The sequence below is a fragment of the Podarcis melisellensis genome (genome assembly GCF_964234715.1).
Source record: "Podarcis melisellensis genome assembly, chromosome: 8".
NCBI lineage: Eukaryota > Metazoa > Chordata > Lepidosauria > Squamata > Lacertidae > Podarcis > Podarcis melisellensis.
The window spans coordinates 38420911-38441799 of NC_138540.1; the positions used below are offsets into that span (position 1 = coordinate 38420911).

The 20889-nt window shown below is 44.0% G+C and overlaps 2 long non-coding RNA genes across 3 annotated transcripts in view; one reads left to right on the forward strand and one right to left on the reverse strand.

Moving 5' to 3' along the window:
- The window catches only part of LOC309377155, a 180295-nt gene that overhangs the window by 77793 nt on the left and 81613 nt on the right, over positions 1 to 20889 (reverse strand). The window lies entirely within an intron of this gene.
- LOC309375749 lies at positions 10560 to 15059 on the forward strand. The gene is made up of 4 exons (XR_014171025.1): positions 10560 to 10734; positions 10876 to 10986; positions 14478 to 14582; positions 14871 to 15059. It is a non-coding gene; the product is annotated as an uncharacterized lncRNA (long non-coding RNA).

A 20889-nucleotide genomic window follows, 5' to 3' on the forward strand; every position in this document is an offset into this window, starting at 1 on the left:
TTTTAGTGTGATTATCTTCTGAGTCTTCATCATTTTTCAAAAATAAAATAAATCACAAACCTTTGTGGATATATGAAGAACTATATTTAACTTTGAAAAAAATGAGAAACTGGGAGAAACCAAGAGACAGATCTGCCCATCCCTATGTAAGTGGCCACCACTCAACACCCAGCTAAGTTAGGCCTTAAAGATAAGCAGGGTTGCCTCTTGCCCTATCTCATGAGACCAATGAGCTGCAGAGATGAGCAAGATCAGGGATGAGGAACCTGTTGTCCTCCAAACATTGTCAGACTCTGACTCCCATCATCCCCAACCAGCAAGACCGGAGGCTGGGGATGATGGGAGTTGGAGTTCAGCAACATCTTGAGAGCCATTCCTGGACTTGAAGATGAAGCAATGATCTGAGTCACTATAAGGCCGTTTCATATGTCCCAACAGGAAGAAAATGTCCCTAACAAGCTATTAAGGCAGCAGCAACAGGAGAAATGCAGTTGAATTTGGATAAGAGGGCTTTGACTGTGCTTTGTTGTTTTCACCCAAAATGCAGTTATGCACAATGAAGGGATCAACTGTCACCTCTCTGCCTCTGTTTGGGAATTCGTTTCCCATTTCCTTGCCTGCTTCTGCCCTTCTAATTTCATTTCCAGCCATTTGCATCTTAGTAACCGCGTCTGTTTTCTTTGGCACCAAACTCTTCCCAAACCTCTTTTCTATAAAACTAAAAATACCCCACTGTGCCGTAACCACTTCATTACCCCCATGCAACAAAAGCTGTTGCTGTAACACCGGAAAATACACTGAGGTATTCATTACAACTTTGTCTTCTGCCATAATATCATGCAAAACAAAACACACACACACAATTGAGAACCTACAATTAAAATGATGGTAGGTGTACTGGCAGCTGCCTCTGAGCGAGGATTTTAATAATACATTAAAACCTTTATTTTGGAGCTTTGCAAAATATAGAATTACAGCTGTACAAGGCTACTGGTACATCACTCGGAGTCAAGGGAGGAAACCTCGCCTGGCAGCAAAATTGGGAGTGAATTGCGACATCTCTGCAGAGCATCACTTTTGTGATCCCTTTAATCCAGGTAGAAGAAAACAGCATTGAACTGAAAAATGACATCTTAATAAGCTTATATTTACTATTGATTTTTATCGTGCCCTGAAGAATCCTGTTTAACATTGTTGTGCATAACTGAAATTGCTGTTTCGCTAATGTGTGAAGGAACTAACTCCATGTCTTGGGAAGAGAGCATGTGTTTTATTATTTCTAATCCAATTGGGTTGTGACAATTCTGTCTCTCCCTGTGCTTCCACAAAGCAACCACCCACATTTTCCAGATGTTAGGAGGACAGGAAGATGCTAGTCAGACCACTGGTCTGTCTAGCTCAGTATTTTTCCCGGGGGGGGGGCTTTCTTGGATTTTAGGCAGGGGTTTCTCCCAGACTACCTGGAGATGATGGGGACTGGGCCTGGGACTTTCTGAGTGCAAAGTCAGGTGCTCTACCCAGGTGCTGTATCACTTCCCCAAAAGAAGCATAGCTTCACTTGAAGGCCCATCCAAAAGGCAACAGATTCTGTGAACTGCCCTGAGACCTCTGGGTATAAGGTGGTATATAAATTAAATTAAAAAAAAATAAACAGGTGGGGAAACTGATGTCTAAACTGAGGTAGTCAAGCACCCCCCCTTTTTTTTAGTACGAAGTCCCAAATTCCTTAAAAGTATACTCATGGTCAGAAGGCTGGTTTACCTTCTGGGCCAAAGACGTTTTTGAATAAAATTTATTGGTGAGGAATTAATAAGGGCATCCCTTTTCCCGCTTGGGGAGGGGTGTTTTACTACCGTGAGAGGATCCACCTGGACAAGGAGGGAGAGAGGCAGGTAAGAGAAGGGGAGTCACGTTCTCCCAGGCTGTCCAGTCCACCAGGGGGACACAAAGGCAACCCATGCTACACCACTGCTGCTGTCTATGCAGTGACAGTAAGAGCTGTTCAACACTGGAATGGATTGGCATTGAAAGTAGTAGACTCTCCTGCATTGGAGGTCTTTAAGCAAAGATTGGATAGCCGTTTGTCAGAGATTCTTTAGCTGTATTTCCTACATTGCAAGGGGTTGGACCACGTGACCCTTGAGGTCTCTTCCTCCTGTCAGTCCCATTCAAGATGCCCTTTATCCAGGGTGATGGGAATTGTAACCCAATACCTCTAGAGGGTACCAGGTTGGGAAAAGCTGGTCTATACTTGACTGGCAGCTTCTCTTTACAATTTATACTGGATCTTTTTTCCCAGCACTGCCTGAAGATAGCAGAGACTGAGCCTAGGACCTCCTTCCTGAAAGGCATGTGCTACACCACTGAGCTACACCACTTCTCCATAGTCCTGGCTGGCTGGCTTTCCTCCATTTACTAAACCTTAAGCTGCACTAAGCATATATATGGTTACTGGGCAGAGAAGACTTTATAGCCCACCTTGATCCCTTGGGTTAGGATGCATTATAAATCTAACTTACTAAATAAATGTGTCACTTAGCCATGCTTTCAATCATATTACAAGTGCTGATTTCTCTCAGTTCTTGAAGACTTTCCACTCTCCACTTCTTGACATCATGCTCTGCTCTAGAAAATATTTGTGGGTTTGCCAGGCCAAAACTGGGCCTGACATAAATGGCCACAGTCCCAAGAGATCCCTTTGACTATGCTTTATCTTTGCGAAGGGAGAAGGGACTGCACTTAAAAGAGCCAAGGAATATTGAGATTGCTCCCCTAGGCATAGGCAAGTTGGTGAGAGCTTCTTTGGAAATTGCAGAAATATTGGATGGGGCGTTTTCGAATGTGGATTATGTCATGTGCTCAGGGACTATTTAAACAAAGCAATATCGACAATCATTCCCTCTCCTGATCTTATAAATATGCATTCAGGGAATCCTTGTGATGATGAACGCTTGACAGGGGAGGCTTGTAACAGCCTACTTCTTGGCCTACTGCAAATTATCCTTTTAAACCAGACTTGGGATAAATGAATTGCTAACACATTTGACCCTTCGCGTCTCCTAAAAAGCTTGCCATTAAGGTCTGGAACAAGCAGGCCAGTAGCTGTACGTAATGGCAGATAACTAATTGCTCGCTTGAAAAATATACTCTCCTAAAGGGGCTTGAGGTTCCAAAGCAGGTCAGAAGTCAGAGGGATGCTCCCTCTGTCAAGAACAAAATAATTCTAGCAAAAGCCACCACTCCTTCCAAGCACAGCTGCCGTAACAGCTACTGTAGGCCAAGATATTTTGCCGCCTGAAGCCAAGGAAAGATAGTGCCCACTTCTATTTTATGCACAAAAGTCAACTACCCTAGCAGATGAATCTTATAGCAACCACTGTGTTGGTGGTGCAAAATCCTACTCTGCAACTAGAGAGCCCCAGATTAGCTTAGATGGAGGGCAGGTCACAAAGCACAGTATTCTCCAACAACTTGCCACCATACCTTCTTCCCCTGAAGGCAACCTCTTCCCTCTGCTTAATGTTAGAGCTGGCCCTGACTCATGTTATCCTAAAACATGAATACAGGGTGGGGGAGAGCATGTCCTTCACAGTTGCTGCAGAGAGTAATGTCAGTGTTGCAGATCTGGAACTGGGAAGCTCCTGGGCTGAAGGTTGGAAGATAACCTAGTGAGCTAAAGTGGCCTGATATTCTTCAGAGATCACAATCTGGGTATTCCATTTAAAAAATCCATGGACATCAACTATATAGCAGAGAAATTTGGTTCCATTCACATTTGAAGGTGAGCCTACCCAATCTGCACTTTCTGAAACAAAATGCCAACTGAAACTCATCCATCCTTCAAAATTTGCATTAGTAATTTCTGCAGTAGATTCTGCAGCTCTCCTGCCAAGCAATGTGTACAAAAAAATGCATGTAGTAGGATAAGATGTCCCCCCCAAATGCATATATTAGTGAAAGTAGCATACACACATATATGCATTATATTAGGGGAAACTCTTTTGCAAAAATGAATGCATTAGACAAAATTGCATACAAATGTGTATATTAGGAGAAAATGTTGTTGAATTTTCAGGAGGCCTGATGTGGAAATTATATTGCCTTTGTGACTTTTCTAATATTATTTCTTTCTTGAAAACTACCCTGGGAATGCATAATGAAGGCTGGTATAGAAATCCCTGGAGCTGGGATGGGAAACCTTTTTCCTTCCCTTTGGGGCAACCTTTAAAGGGCCACATGCCAGTGGAGGGTTGGGCCAGAGGCAAAAGCAGGCAAAGCGGTGAATGCAGATTTGGCCTTTGCAGAGTAGCCTAGTTTCTACATACACTCACACACCCTTCCTCCATCTCCTTCTCGATCCTCCATCCAGGGAAGCAAGAGGCATCGTCAGAGTTGAAGGATGCATTTCAACCAGGCAAAGACACTCAAGGAGGGCACTCAAAGTAGTGAGGAGTATGGTCTGGGGAGAGGGGTGTGTGGTTGAGGAGGGGGTATAGTTTGGGGAAAGGCCCCCGGCCCAAATAGAGAGGCCTGGAGGGTTGAATTCAGTCCGTAAGCTCGATATTCCTCACTATAGACATAGGGCAAAATTATACAGAGAGAGAAGTTAGAGTTCTCTAACTTTTGCCCTATGCTTAGAGTTTTGCAAACCCAGCCAGTGAGCACATGGTAGCCAAGAGAGAAGTGCTTGATGACCCTAAACATGCCCACTCATTTCTAAGTTCAATGGGACTTGCTCTTTAATAAGCAAGTGCTTAAGATGCAGTCTTGGTGGCGAGGCTGTAGCAGCTCCAAGACCTGAAATTTCTGTTTCTGAAGCAATCAACCTGGCTCTACCCACAAATACTAAATTTAAGACTACGTGTTTATAAAAGGAAACATTCAAGCATGTTCGTTTATGGTGGTCAGCCATGTCTCTAAATAAATAAGACCTAAACAATGCCGATGACATTTTCAGCATCGTATCCACCCAACAATTTTTCCCTCCCTGGGCTTTAAGATGTTTTTTTGTTTTCCAGGGTGTATTTTTCCCTTTCAAAAAAACAAAAAAAAACCCTCTTTTCTAAACACCTGCCTTGGGACTCCAAAGCCCTCTTAATTCATCTCACATTTCAGAAAGGCCACCGTTATTACAAAGGTCACATAAAGAACAGGTTGGGCCCGTTTTACAGAAATTTGTTGTTTCTTATTGCTGCTTCTGCTTGGTTGAGTTGCAGTTCATAATGTCGGCTGAAGAGCAAAGGGCTGCATGCTGGAAATGATGTGCAGGAAAGGATGTCTTGGGGTGCACCTCAATTGCCTTGTGGTTTAGCATTCTATAGGGCAGGGGTAGGGGAACCCCCAAGCACCTCTATCTGGCTTCAGCCAACCTCCCCACTGCTCTTGCTTAGCACCCAACTTGAGAGTTTTTGCCTCTCTGGAATATGTCCTTGAACCCTGATAATGTCTCTCGTTGTCCTGGGTGGAGGATAGAGAAGTACATCTAGAAACTAGCCTACACCACAACGGTTAATTTTACATCCATTACTCTGGCATGTGCCCCCATCCCTATGAAGGCTGCCCAGAATGGAATGTGGCCCTAGCTGAAAAAGCTTCCCCACCCCTGCTGTAGAAATGCATCCTGCAACAATCTTTTGCAGCGTGGATTACTCCTGTTCAGGATTTCAGCCAGCCAGTTATTATCTTTACCCAAGATGTTCCATTCCATTCCTTCATCATCCTTGTTTTTCCACTCCCAACAGCCAATCAGTTGTTGCGGGCAACTGAGCATACTCAGAATCTTCCTGGCTGTTTTGTGGACCTGGGTGTGTTTCATTCAGTGCCTTCTTTGTAGGGAAAAATGTGCCAGTACTCACCAGGTTCATAGAGATACATCTTCCTCCACCACCTCTCTTTTCATAGGGGTGTATCGCCAGCCCCTCTGTCAGGGAACTGCCATCAGCTCAGGGGCAAGAGGGGAAAAGCCAGATGGATTACAGAGAGCCCCCAAAGATTGTAGGAAGAAGCACCTCCTCAGCAGAGGAGAGTAACCATGCCTCCAGTGGAGAGGAGCTTCAGGGCTCAGAGGAGGCAAGGCGGTGCCAGGACACCTTGCCTGAGCAAAGTGGGGAGGAGAGAGGTCCTCCGTTACCCACACCCTCCCTGCGCAGTAGGCTTCCGCGCCGAGAGGGGAAGCGCAGATTGGGCATCAAGAAACTACTCTGCTGGGGAAGGTTTAAGGACCGCCCACTCACAGATTCTGCCAGTGAATGAGCGAGCCACGGAATAGTGGCGCTCTGCATGGTGAAGGGTTTTTGGCACCAATAACAAGGCTTTACAGCCGACCAGGGAGGCATTTGCCTGATTGCTCTCGAGTAACCCCCTGATATCCTTACACCCTCCCCCAATGTCTGCCACCTGATGAACCAGACAGCCAGCTGCCTGCCCTGCCCTGTCCTCTCACATGGCCCATGGCCACCCAGCTGTGCATGTGTGGTTTCACAGAAGCTGCACACACATGCCCCTGAAAGCTCGAGGTCCAGCCCAGCCTAAAGGGTGGAAAATCAGTTCCTGTGTGCAACAGGCAGATGCCTGCACTGTGGGTGCCTCTGAAGCCTTGCCCTGTTGTGGGGCTGGGAAGGGCAAGGGGATAAAACCGCTGATGCTTGCCTTTCCACCTAACCAGTCTTTTCTTAGGAACTGGGTGCAGGGGGTGGGGGTGGGGAAAATGGTATTGGTACTGCGTACCATTGAGTATCACCAGAAAAAGAGCACTGCTTTCATTCATAGAGGAACCTTGAAGAGAGATTTCCCACCACCTGGTCTTGCATTCTAAACATAAACCCTGAGAAATAGGGAGATTTTGTTTAGAGCTGCCCAACTTGAGGAACGCTGTCTCATGGAACACTCACTCCATTCTCTTGGCCAGATCATATGAGTGAGACCAGCGTCAAAATCTGGGCCTGCTCATATACAGATCAAGCCGTTTCCCCATGGCTCGCTCACATTTTGACGGCAGTAAACTGCACCGTTTGTTTGAATAGGCCGGATGCCTTACAGAAATAGCAGGTTGTTCCTGCCTTATGGCAAGCAGACAGGAGCCCATCAGCTGTTGACAGACAGCAGAGGCTAAATGCAGCAGTGACTGCTGAGGGACTCAACTTCCATTGAGCTGTTTAATCAGTGCTATGAATGAGCTCTGTGCTGATCCTTAAAAATGAGAAGCAAATCTTCTCTCGAAAGCTTCCTGGCCCCCTAGTGCTATTGCTGTTTATTTTTTATTTGGACTCAATATTATCTTTAGCGTTGCTTACAAAATTCTGCTCATCCAACTTCCTACCAGGATTTGGGGATTCTCAATTGCCTGGTCTTGCTTGTGAAGCAGCAATGACCAGGTTAGCAGTCTTCTAGTCCTCCAACTTTTGATTTCTGGGCAGTGATATAGTCAGTTGAATCATTCCACTGTGGATTTCAAGGCAGGTCCCATCTACACCATGCATTTAAAGCAGTATCATTCTATTTTTAAACAGTCATGGCTTCCCTCAAAGAATCCTGGGAACTGTAGTTTGTTGAGGATCATGGGAGATGTTTGGAGACTCCTATTCCACAGAGCTAAAATCCTCAGGGTGGCTTAAAAATCTATTCTTATTCATAGGGAACTCTGGGAATTCCAGTTTTGTGATGGGAATTGTGAAATGCATACTAAAATTATGGTTGAGGACTTATTTTCACATCAGTTTGCTGTGCTTAAGATTGGAAAAAATGAGAAGGGAGAAAGAAACCAAAATAAATTTGCTCATTCCTGTGTCCAGCCTCTGCTTTAAGACCCCAATGAGAGAGTGAGAGATCACCTTTCTTCTAGGCAATTGGTTCCATTGTTGAGCTACTTGTACCAGAAAAAAGTTTCTTCTCATTCAACCAAAATCTACCCTTCGCCACTTCAGCCCATTAGATCTACACAGTAAAAGAAGCCGAAACAAAGCTTACAAATTTCTACACAAACACACACACCCAAAGCAACTGATCCCTTCATGATCTGACTCAGCTTCCTTTGTTCCTGTATATAATAATAATAATAATAATAATAATAATAATAATAATAATAATTCTGGGCGGCTTCCAACAAAACACTAAAATACAAAACCTATGCCAGTGATGACCCCAAGCAGCCAGCAAGATCATTCATTGCAGGTCTCTAGCAAAAGCAGAATTTAAAATAAAAACAGCCCTAATGTGTGCATATGCTACAATGGCAAAAAGCCTTTGGTTTGACCACAGCAGCACCAGCTCTGTTTTGCCTAGTTTCACCAGGTAGCATGTCAGGCATGCACTGTAACTTGTAATTGATGCATCAAGGTTACTGGCTGCACCTGAGACCCTCCAACCCATCCACCCCCACCTCTCTCCTTCTCCCCGGGCTTGCAAGTAAGTGCTATGTTCAGGACCATAAAATGGATCAAAACCACTTTGGGTGCCACATCGGCAATTGTTTTAAGAAAGCGAGGGGAAAGTTATGAATCTGCCGGCACTAAATCTTGACTCCCAATTGGTTGAGTGTCTGATCGATGTGCAGTAAATCCTCGGCATGCTTAACTGTCTCTTAGAATATAGAACTCATCAAAAGTCATCACCATCAATGTGTCCAGCGATGCTTTAATTCAAAGTTACAACCACCACTGCAACTTCACAGGCAAAGGGGAGCGGAGGTGCAAGGTCTGCGATCGTGCTTCCTCTGGGAAAGCAGCACTAATGTTCAAAAACTGTGAACTCTGACCTGTGGGGAAGAGAAGGGAGAGGCTTCCCACCTCCCATCTCTTCCCTTCCTTTGTTAACCAGGTATGTCTTGTTCACCACTTTTTTAAATGTTAACATGTTTATAACAGAAGTGGCTGGTGGAGGGTGGAATTGTGTTGCCCACCTGGCTTCCCAACAGAGAGCTTTTGACCAGATTAGATTGTCTTGTTTGTCTTAGGCAAGCTACTCTGGGAGCCTGTAAAGGCTGAAGATCAGGTAAATAAATAAATAAATAAAAATTGAATAAAATGGCAGCTACTGTGATTTCAGCACCAAGGTGATGCTTGCTTGACTCATCTCCTCTTAAGTGTCATAAACAAGCAATCCCAGAAGCAAGTTTGAGCAAGTGGGGAAGGAGAAGGTTGAGAGGACTGGAGTGGGGCAGGGATGGAAGTGGTTGCCTAGATCAGTGGTTCCCAATTAGCTAAGCACTGAGGACCCACTATTTTCCAAAAGCCAAACCACGGAATCCCTACTTTTGAAAATGTTGATAACTCTTATTTTAGTTACCTTTGCAAAGTGATTTTTGGAATAAATTGTGGAGTGGACCCTAAAAAGCAAAGGATTTCTGGTATACTAAAAAACCAACTAGGGCTGAGCGATATCTGGTTTTCAGCATGGTTATATATCAGCAGCTAAGCATTGTGATATTCCGATATGCCACGATGTCTGAAATTGGAGATCAGGCATGGGGGTGAGGGAAGGAGAAGCCACAGAGATCAGGCGGGTGGGGAGAGAAGAGGAAGCGAAGTTACCTCCATGGTTTGAGTGGGAGGGAGGATACATCAAACTGCCAACAGTAGGGCAGCCAGTGGTGGCAGCCAGTGAAGACGAATGCCCACTGTAGCTGCTGCTGCTTTCCTGCTGGCTGAGAAAAGCTGCTCTGCCTCAGTGCCAGGGGAAGATAGTTCCACGCTGCCTTGAAGTGAGGGTGATCAGCTGCCCTGGTCTCCCTCAGCTTGAGGAAAGGCATCTCAGAACAGCAGCGTTATCGATTGGGATCATCGTGCAATATTGTTGGTACCTTGAAATCGGTTGCCCTGCTCTCCCTTGCATGAGGAGCAATATTGCTGCATATTGCCAGCTCAAAATCATTATTGCAGTATGATTTCAAAACCAATTTTGACCAATATGTTGAAAAAAATCACACAGCACTAAAACAGACCAAAAAAATTGTGATATTACCATGCAAAAATGACCCCAAAAAAAGTTCGGAGGAGGCAAGGGATGGGGCTTTGAACCCCCTGGGTGTGTTCTGTGGACCCCCAGGGGTCCTCAGACCCCTAATTGGGAACCACTGGCCTAGTGGTTAGACCTCTGGCTTGTTCTAGGTCCCTACAGCACACATGGCCACTCAGAGAGTAGGGGAAGGAACATAGCTCAGTGGCAGAGCATCTGCTTTGCATGCACAAGGTCTCTAGTTCCATCTTCAGTGTCTCCAGATAAGGCTGAGGAAGACTCCTGGAGAGCTGCTGCCAGTCGGTGTGAACAGGACTGGGCTAGATGGGTCTGATTCTGCATAAAGCAGCTTCAAGTGTTCCTATGATATGAGCCCTGCTTCTGGCTTCAAGGAGATAACTTCAAGGCATGCTTGAGCCTCAGACACATGTACCCCCACTTTCTTCCTCAATAAATAAATGGCTGGACCCCAGTCATCCTATAGATCCCATGGCATGATGCCCAACTGATTCCAATAAAAAGCTTTGAATCTATTCTAGAACTCCCTCCAGTTGATCTTCCCTGCAGACAGACACTTTCCCTGTTCCCTCCCTATTCAGGCTTTGTGAGAGCAGAACGGAGTATGCCATCCTCTGCAGATCCAAGCCGCCTTCTTATTTTGGCTTCTTTGGCTGACTTTTACCTGCCTTATCCTCGCACTGCAGCCTCTGGGAGTCTCTCGGGATTTCTTTCGTCTCCTTGAGTTGAGCATTCATGTCTGAGTGAGTTATGCTCCTCTCACTGGTAATTTTGCAGCTTTATTGGATTCCTTCAACTTCACTCAGTAAATTCCAGTGGCTATCAGGAATGGAAGGCATGCAGAGCCCCGATTGAGGATTTTATTGACTCATTGAAGTCTAGATAATGCTGTTTATCCTTTTCCAGCGACAGCACAGGCGTGTGAAGTGCAGCAGCTTAGCTGAGAGTCACTAGCAGAAATCATCAAGCAGCCCCTGCCTCCTCTTTCCAAGACCTCACAACTTCTGACGAAAATTGGTATGTAAGCATGTCCTCTCACCATGGATCCCAACAGACATCCTTTTCATTATGATGACTTGTGCTCATGATGTTATTGCGGAAGTTATATGCAGTCTCACTTTCAATACAATACTTGCAATACTTTTGGGCTGGACATAACTGCTTCATTTCCAGTGGGCATGTCCTATAGCTTTCTGCTGAAATCTTGGAGGTTTTTATACTATAAATCTTTATACCATATTTTTTTATATACTAGTTTACTTTTTATCCCATTTTTGCTGTGCTACATAGTGCAAGAATGTCCCTCCAAACAGAAACAATAAAATAAAGAATTTTGAGATGCATTGCAGAAAAACTAGCAGGCTGTGTTCAAACCCGCATTGGCTGTGCACTCACTGTGTTTCCATTATTATTCCATCTTTTCTCTCCAGAGATCTCAAGGTGGGGTACATGTCTCTCCCCATCTTATCCCCACACCAACCCTGTAGGGTAGGTTTGGCTGAGAGACAGTGACTGGCCCAAAGTCATCCAGCGAGCTTCACATCCATGGATTTGAACCCTGTTCTCACAGGTCCTATTCCAACACACCTACATCTACACTGGCTCACAGTCCATTTTCATACAACAATATTATTATCCAAAATGTGCATGTATTCTGTACTTCTTTTATATAAGAAAGGTGTGTTGCTTCTCAAGCCAGCTTCACACTGACTGGAGTCCTTAAGCCATTCCTATGCATAGGATAAAGACACCCCTATCTTGTCAGCACTGCCTGGCATCCATACAAACAGAAACTAATGTGGAACTAAAGTTGTGCTGATGTGAACAGCTGGGGGGGGAGAGCTGTGAAATGCAGTGGGCCAGGGGGGCAGGCAACTTCCCTGTGCTCTAAGACAGTAATGTGAACACCTCCATAACGTGGCATGAAGTGCGGACAGTCCAGTATAAACCCACCACATATTCACTATTATTACATCAATGGCATGTTGCAGAATGCACCCACAGAAAAACCATCCATCTGGAAAACACCATCACTCTGCCTTATCCTGGAGGATAAGGATACTAAAAGCTGCTGGGCATGATGACTACACACCAACTCTAGTATCAGAGATGTCTCTGAATACCATTTTCTGGGGGTCTAGAGTAGAGAGAGTACTGTTGTGCCCATCCAAAGTTGTTGCTGAACACTGGAAGATTCGGGGCAGGTAAAAGGAAGGACTTCTTCCCGCAGTAGGATGTTTTAACTGTGGAATTCACAGCCTCAGGATGTAGTGGTGGCTGCCATCTTGGACTGCCTTAAAAAAGCCCTGCCTGGCAATTATGGGGATTGAACCTGGAACCTTTTTCTGCCTGCAAAACGGATGCTGTTGCATTGAACTTTGGCCTGTCCTGATCAACATGGCTATGATAAGCCTGCACATACTTTACAATTATTTGAGTACAAAAATATTGGAAGACGTGATGTTTCAAAGCAATTAAAATAGATAATGCTCAGAAAAGAAAAGAAAAGAAAAGAAAAGAAAAGAAAAGAAAAGAAAAGAAAAAAGGAAAGGAAAGAAAAGGAAAGAAAAAGGAGTTTAGACAAATTCGTGGAGGATGAGCCTGTCAGTGGCTGCAAGTCACAACAGCAGCATTCTCTATCCATTGCCAGAGGCAATATGCCTCTGAATATAAGTAGCTGGGAATCACTGGCAGGGAGAGAACTGTGGCCCTCACGTCCTGCATGTGGGCTTCCCATCAGCATCTGGTTGGTCACTGTGATAATAGGATGATGGACTAGCTGAGTTTCTGGGCTAATCAACCAGGGCTCATAGGCTGCTTTTCTTTTCTTTTTTTTGTCCTGATACTGTACCTTTTATAACTGAATGAAAGACAGACTATCAACAGGTGCACTGCAGGGTTGTAGTGATGAAGGAAATCTACTTGCTATGCAGCTGTTAGAAACACAAAGCTCCTGTCCGTGAGCACACGGGGACGGGGGGCTGGGGAGATGGCAACCCTAGGTCAGACTTGCTACCTAACTCGAGTGAAAACCTTGAAGAATGGTCTCCGTGTTTCATTCCGTGTCCTCTGAGGCCCACGGCCAGTCAAACTGAGCGGAGGGCTGTGCTAGAAAACCTAGCGAAATCAGGAGTGAGCGTGATTTATCACGTGAGCAGGGAAAAGTATATTGGAAAAGGTGACCGGCCACGTCCCCAGGTTGCCTAAACAGACGGAGAATGAGTGCTGCAGATACGTCTGGGTTTTAAATGCCGATTTGCTGGTCTCATTAATCTGCTAAATTACCCAGCTCAGATTGCTTTATGCGTAAGCATCACATCCAAACAGGCCATTTTGCATTAGCTGCCATCAGAAAGAGGAAACAGCCGCAGAGGAACAGGGGGGAAGCCACAAGGAGAGACTTATTGGCTGCAAAAAGAATCCTTAATAAAATCCTTATACACCACTGTTCCCAAGAACCGTTTTGGCGTGTGTGTGCTGGTGTCTAGTAATATCTACTTCGGTCCTCTGGTCAGACAACATTTGTTCTGCGTCAGCCAAAACCCAGTGCCAAGAACAATCTGGGGTACAGTCTTATAATTAATAAGCAGGTATTCACAGAGCCTGACTGACTACTCAGAGTTAAGCATAGCATAGGATCCGTTGATTAGGAGCAGAAGCTAAGGGAGCAGGGAAAATCTGGCACCAGAACAATCTGAACCACATTTCTCAATATCAATCCTGGAATTATTTAGGACAATTGTTCTTCGTTTTCTTTTGGGGGAGTTGTGTGTGTATATTTATAATGAATTGTTGCAGAAAGCAGAACATTCTTGTCACATCGACACAATTAGCTGGCTAGCCTCAGTGTGCAGTGATTTGCTTTGATTATTTAATCGATTTTCTTTTCGTCTCTGTTTTTTAGTAAATCTACCTAAGCCCTAATGAGACCTCCCTAAATTGATTAGATGCTCTGCAATTTCAGCCTAGTTTACACATTATTTCGGAAAGCTGTCAAGATCCTGTGACTTTCATTTCATTGGATTTAATGATTGCTGGGAAGGAGAGCGAAGGGAGAAAAGGTGTGCATTACAGCCAGATACAATCGTTTTTGTCAGTGTGATCCTTTTAAGTGCAATTCAATTAAAGTGTTATTCCCTAATTTTATTATTGTGCTAGCTTGAGTGCTAATGCTAGCCACCAATAAAGCAACAGGTAGATAATGGTATACAATTTAATTTAACTAATTGGAGTTTAGTGATCTAACATGCTTTTCATATCCTAATTCTTTGAATAATCTTTGATTTTTGCATCTCCTACAATTTTTTTAATGGAAGAGGGCAGGCAAAAACATCAGTTACATTTCAGATTCAATTATCGGTTAACATCTGCCTTTAACAGCGAGATCAGTATGCAGGCAAATTCCCATCTATTACCTGCTCCATGCATCCATTTCCCATTGTCTCCATGTTTGACCTTGAAATTAATTTATCTAACTGTGCTTACATTCCTTATTATGTTATCTCCAGTCTTGTAGGGCCAGAAACATTTTCACTGACTGGATTTTGGCAGAGTGACAATGCAGAGAGAGTCAACCACAGAGAGGAACGTGTTCCTCAAGCAAGAGAACAGAAGTATGCGGGTTTCCCCTCTTCTGAATAGAAAATGTGGTGTGTTATTTGCAAGCACACATAGAAGCCCTCAAGTGGAATTTTGCTTTCAATTCCATCTCTTGTCAGATTTTTATTTTTATTTTTGATGGGGGGGGGGTATCTCTGTTTATTTTTATTTCATGTGACTTCCTTTGCACAGCCATTGCTGCCTTGTTCAATGCAGTTTGATATCCTGGCTGTTTTTTGTACAAGTATGTTTCTATTGCAGCTATACTGCATTGTGGGTTAAAGTATTATTTTCTTCCCAAGCACCTTCTCCAGGAGCCAATCCTAAGTGTCTGACTCACCTCCTTTTGCTCTGATTGGCTCCAATCAACACAAAAGGTAGGAAGACTTCTGCTCAGTGCCTACAAAGCTCCCTTTCACAATGTTTGAATGACTTTTGGATTCTGGAGACAGGGACCCTGTCTTCAACTCCCTGTCCTCCTAGGCCACCTCTAGATGAGAATACAAAAATTGCTGGTCATGTATCCTTTCATATTATGGTTACTACTTATACTCTTAGTATAAGAGTATCCTTTCATGTATCCTTTCATGTATCCTACTCTTAGTCGTCATTCAAATAGAAGAACTTACCAGGAAAAAAAACCTTTGTGTGCTTATTTCAGCAGCATTTCATACGCACTGTGCTCTCAAATTCTTTTTCTGTCTTTCAACTTAAGTGTTCACTGACCGCTCTTAATGTGTGCAAAATTCCTTCCTGCCTCCACCACTGTGTCAACACCTGTCCACAATTTCCTCTGGAGCAGCAAGGAAATATAGCAAAGCTGAGCTGAACGTTACAAAGTGATTATAATCCTATTGTCTCTCCTGACCTTGAATGTGGCAGCATGGCATGATCTCTGTTTTTCTCACTGCGTGCTTTCAAAGCACTGCTCGGATTATTGGGGGGGAGGGGACACAGGGAGCCATCGTAAGATCCACTAGGTGAGAAGTGAGGAAGCTATGACCCTCCAGATGCTGTTGAACTACAACTCCCATCATCCCTGACCATTGGTTGTGCTGCCTGGGGGTGATGGGATCTGGAGTCCAGCATCTGGAGGGCCACCAGTTCCTGCACTAGCCCCCACATCCTGTGTCCTCTCCCAGATGTCCTCTCCCATAATCCATCTAAGAACAATCACCAAAGGGTTGTGGCTCATCTCACCTGTCTCCCTATTGTAATTAAAGCACTGCTTCACTCTGGATCAAGTTATGAAATGTCTCGGCTAGGAGTTGGCCATGTTGAGTGTTGCTGGTGGAAGATGGCTTTTAGACTCAACCATTGTAAGAGCTATAATGATTTCCTCCTAGCTTTTAGACTCTTTATGTGGGGAATCTTTCTTCTATCTCAGCTTTGAGAAAATAAAAAGAACACTGCAATTTGGGCACATCTGCAGTGCTTCCATTGAAAACTGGACAAAATGCACCTCTGAGAATTCCTTTAAGCTGGGGTGTCCAAAACCTTAGAACCGTGTGTGTGTGTGTGTGTGTCTGTGTGTGTGTGATGGGAATGAAAGTAGATTTGTGAGAAGACATCACTGCCTGTTCCATACTGCATTTGTTCCATACAGCACTGTTTCTGTTCTGCTGCACTCCGTCTTCTACCAAAAACTACAATATTTGTCTCACTTTCCATGGGGTGAAATTATGTAACTTATGTAATGTACATAATTAAATAAATTATATAAATCATGTAATTACATGGCCATTAGTTATTCCACCCCATTCATTTCAATACAAAAGAAACAGAATGGAAATAGAGTGGAAGGTCACCAATTACATATTATTTGTCAATTGAAAGCAGCAACAGTTAATACCAATCAAGTTTGCCATATTGATTTCCATTCCATTCCAAACTAAATAAGCAAACATTTGAGATTTCTATTTCCATTTTCATTTGAATACTTCAACATCCTTCTTGTGAATGACAAGGCATGTTGCAAAGCTTTTCCTTCTTTCATCCATGAAACATGTGGGGGGGGGGGATATGAATCCTTCATTCTTCTATTTCCCAGATGAACAAATGCTTGGTACTGTTGTAGCATTTAGAAAATGACACTTCATGGACTCTCTTGTATTGGAATCACAGTACATTGCAAAGGTTACATTGCTACCAAAAAAAATATTTAAATGCAAAATCCGAGAGAATAAGAGTAATACCAATGATGAAAAATTGTAGAATAAAATGCATGATTACCCCCATTATGGCAGAGCTAGTTACTAAGAATGTTAAGAGTCATAGAAGGCAGACAAAGTTGTAATAAATGTGCTGAAAGCCGACAATCTTTATGTCTAGCAAATGGAAAATCAAAAATGCAGCCATTAATTGATGTAAGAGGAAATAAATTTAGACCTAAGCTTGTCCACTGTGAATCTGATAGAGCAGTCAGCCCATGCTTCAGAAAAATGGTTAAATGAACATATATAAAGCCTACAGAGTCCCAAGATGAGAGGATTTAGTTTCACGCAAATTTCCTTTTTTTGTCGTTCTTTCCCGCCCTCCTCTATTTTCCAGAAATATTATAGTGCCACTGTCAGTAGCAAGGATACATTAAACTTTAATGAGAAAGTGGCAATGTGGGAGGGGTTGAGAGAGAGAGAAAGAATGATCTTCACATATTACTTTGCCTCCCTCGATGGCCTTCTGTGCACTCAGTAACCTTTGGCACATAATGGGCAGTATAATTTTGAATACACTTTACGGACGACTCATGGAATGGTGCTTCAAAAAGATAAATCCTCATGATGAGAATGATAGAAAGTCACGGGAACAGCACCAATGGCCGCAATCTGCCATAGTATTGGGGTGCATTCAAATGTGGGTAATATTTGTATTAGTTTTCCTGATTATAATGCTAGTGCTTCTGTCCCGTTTTCCAGTGCTTCTTTCACAGTGCAGTGCCTGTTGTGTTATGCAACTGTGGCTCTTTGACCAAGATGCCAGCATAATGTACTGAATTCCATTCACACCAGTGGGTGTGGTGTGACACAACAGCGAATAATGTTGGACAATGTCACTAATCCATCTGCACCCCTATCTGGACAAGGATAGCCCAACTTCTGTTGTCTGTGCTATGGTAACCTCTAGGTTAGATTACTGCAATGCATTATATGTGGGGCTGCCTCTGAACATGGTTCCGAAACTTCAGCTGGTGCAGAATTCGACAGCACTGTGTGTAGTGTATATAATCATATTGTATCTGGATTGAAGATTTTGGATTAATGCATTTTTCTCTGGTACATTATATTAGACTGTTAGACCATTGTGAGCCTTTCATGGCACATTTTGATCAACACTGACCCCTATCTTAACTGCCATGCAGCCTGGGAACCAAGCACATGCCCTCAGGACTATCTATTTGGACCTCAGGGCTGTCCACAGGCCACACACCTAAGGTACATTGACCACACCTTCCCTGAACGCTTTCTTCTGGCTAGTATCTGACCTACCACTGTCATATTGCCTCTTGTTTGCCTGAAAGTAGGATGGAGGGAGCTGTTGGTGTGTGTGAAAGGGAGAGCGTTGTGTAGCTAGAATGTCACCTATCATACAAAGGTAAGAGTTACATCCATTGCTCTGCTCACTTTTACATCAGCCCCCCCTTACCACTGGCTTGTGTAGCCCCTGGAAAGTTTCTCACAAGGAAATGCGGCCCCCAGACAGACACCCCTACTTGCATTCATATGTTTCTGTCCTTCATCTACTCCCACCTCCCCAATTTGACCCTGCCAGGGCTTATTTCATAGACTCTGACCCCATAGACACTTGTCGTATTCCAGACAGCCTCTGAAAAGAGGCTCATATCTAATGTGGCTATAGATTAATGTATGTAGGATCTTGCCTTAAAGTGGTAATTGAATTTGGTGGTCTCTGTGCATGTGTGGTGCCATTTTGACTCCATAAGGGCTGACACAGAGACAATGACTTTACTTATAGGATTCCTGCCCCCTCCCTAGCCAGGCTGACCTGGTCAAGCTGTTTTACCTCTCAGTCTCAGTTTTCCTCACCTCTAGAACATAAGAATATTGTACCTGTCTCCCAGGGATATTATGAGTCGTAATTAGTTTAAGTGCTCTGGGAACGAAGCTTTCTAAACATCATGTATTATTACTGAAATGAGTGTACGACTATTCTGGAAAACCAAAGGCATTTCAAATTACCTAACAGCTACAAACCCCAGTCATTAATGTGAGTACTTAGAAAAGCAGATGCCCATTGTTCAAGCCACTGGGGAGATTATGTGTTTAAAAACGTAATTAAATATAAAAAATGTATAACACAGGAAGCCTGCCGATGACAGCACTAAACAGATGATCCAGCCCAGCAATTGTAACAAAGAAGGTGTTAAGAGCTCCAGTCTGCGCTGGGACTAGTATAGAATTGTGAATGCCACAGAGATGGCATGGAATTTTGTGGGGTTTGTGTTCCATGGAGTTTAATTTATTCCCCCACCCCTGCTTGATCATGGACTGTCCTGTGAAGCTGGCCATGAGGGAAATGCAAGGATCTGTGTCTACTTTTGTTTCTGCATTCATTTTCATTGGGTTGTAGCTATTTAAGTTCTACTCAGAAGAGTCACATTGAAATAATGGAAATGCCAAACGTCTGCATTGGTTTTGTCATTCATTTGTTGTCAGTAGTGGAGTGGCACATTCAAAAGTGCCTTTATGAGCAACACAGCCATGCTCCCTCACAGCCATGCTCCATCTAAGTTTATATAACCTTTTAAGGTTATACAATAATAATAATTGCAAATGCATCACAATGATCAATGCAGATCCCCATGTGTTGCCTTTCATTTAGATCTATTTTCTGTGCATGTACATGGGCAAATAAGGTGTTGGGGAGGGGTAGTATGTCTGGTGGGGACACATTGTTCTCCTTCTGGATACTTTGTCCACCTTTGGACCCCAACCTGCACTCAGCTCTTACCTGCAGCTGTCAGCATGTGACAGCACCCACACCCCAGGACTGGCTTTGACTGGTCGGCTAAACCAGGTGAGAGTAGCCAATGGGTCTCAAGCCCTCAGTAAGTTAGGGTTTGAGGCTCCAGTGGATTGTGGCGGATTGTGTGGACAAGACCAATAGTGAAGAAGGTAGTTTCTCCACATGCTATAGAGGAAAGTGAGGAGCAGATGGGGCTTGTCAACTTGGGAACATAGCCCATCAAAGAGAAGGAAAACTCTGGTGCAGGATATCTTTGAGAGAAGAAAAGGCTCAGGAGTAAACCCTACAATAATCTGGAGTGGAGTCCCTAAAATGGTTGGATAACTCCTTGATGCTTCCCTCTGGCAACTCCTGCAGCCAAGCTGGTGCCAAATGTATTGCTCTGCTTTCCTTTAAACCACATCAGTACACCAAAAAGGGGGTCTTGTCATCTGAGCAAGGGGGTGTGGGTATAGTGATGACTTTGTTGTGGCTATGCTATGCCTCCATGGCTGGAAAGAGTAATGCTTCTGAAAACCAGTTTCTGGAAATCACAGGAGGGATAGTGCTCTTGTACTCAGGTCCTGCTTGTGGGCTTCCTATGGCCATCTAGGTGACCACTGTGAGAACAGGATGCTGAACTATATGGGTCATTGGCCTGATCCAGCAGGGTCTTCTTACATTCTACTCAATGTTATTTGAACTGTAGATCCCATGAACCTGAACCAACATTGCCAGTGATATGGGGTGATGGGAGTTGTAGCCCAGCAACACAGAGATGACATCACGGTGGTGGTCTCTGGTGCTGACAATGCTGAGCTAGGTGAGCCAGTGGTCTGATTCTACATAGGGCAGATTTCTACATTGTACATGAAAGAACCACACACGAGAGAGAGAGAGAGAGAGAGAGAGAGAGAGAGAGAGAGAGAGAGAGAGAGAGAGAGATTGTACTGAGGTCATCACTGGCAGAAAGCCAATTCCCACCCCAGGCAGGATGAAAAGAACATTCTGCATAATGAAATAGCTAAACTTGGCTCTCCGATAGATATAAAAAACAATCCAATGAATCTTGTGCTTCCATGGGCTACCCCACTTCACAAGAGCTTCTCTTTTGTTCTTGCAACTCTAGCATTTGAGCCATTTCACTTCCTTATGAAGGAGAGATGGGGGGAAGAGGGACCTCCTATGACTCCACTTTTATGCTTCACATTTCGCCAATCAAGAAGCAGGTGTCCCTGGTTTTATGCCTAATTACCCAGGTCAAAGGATGTAATGACAAGGTTTTTCTTAGATGTCTCTTCGGGAGAGTCTGCTGTTCAGATTCCTATCAACAATGAAAACCCGTGTGCAGCAAAATAA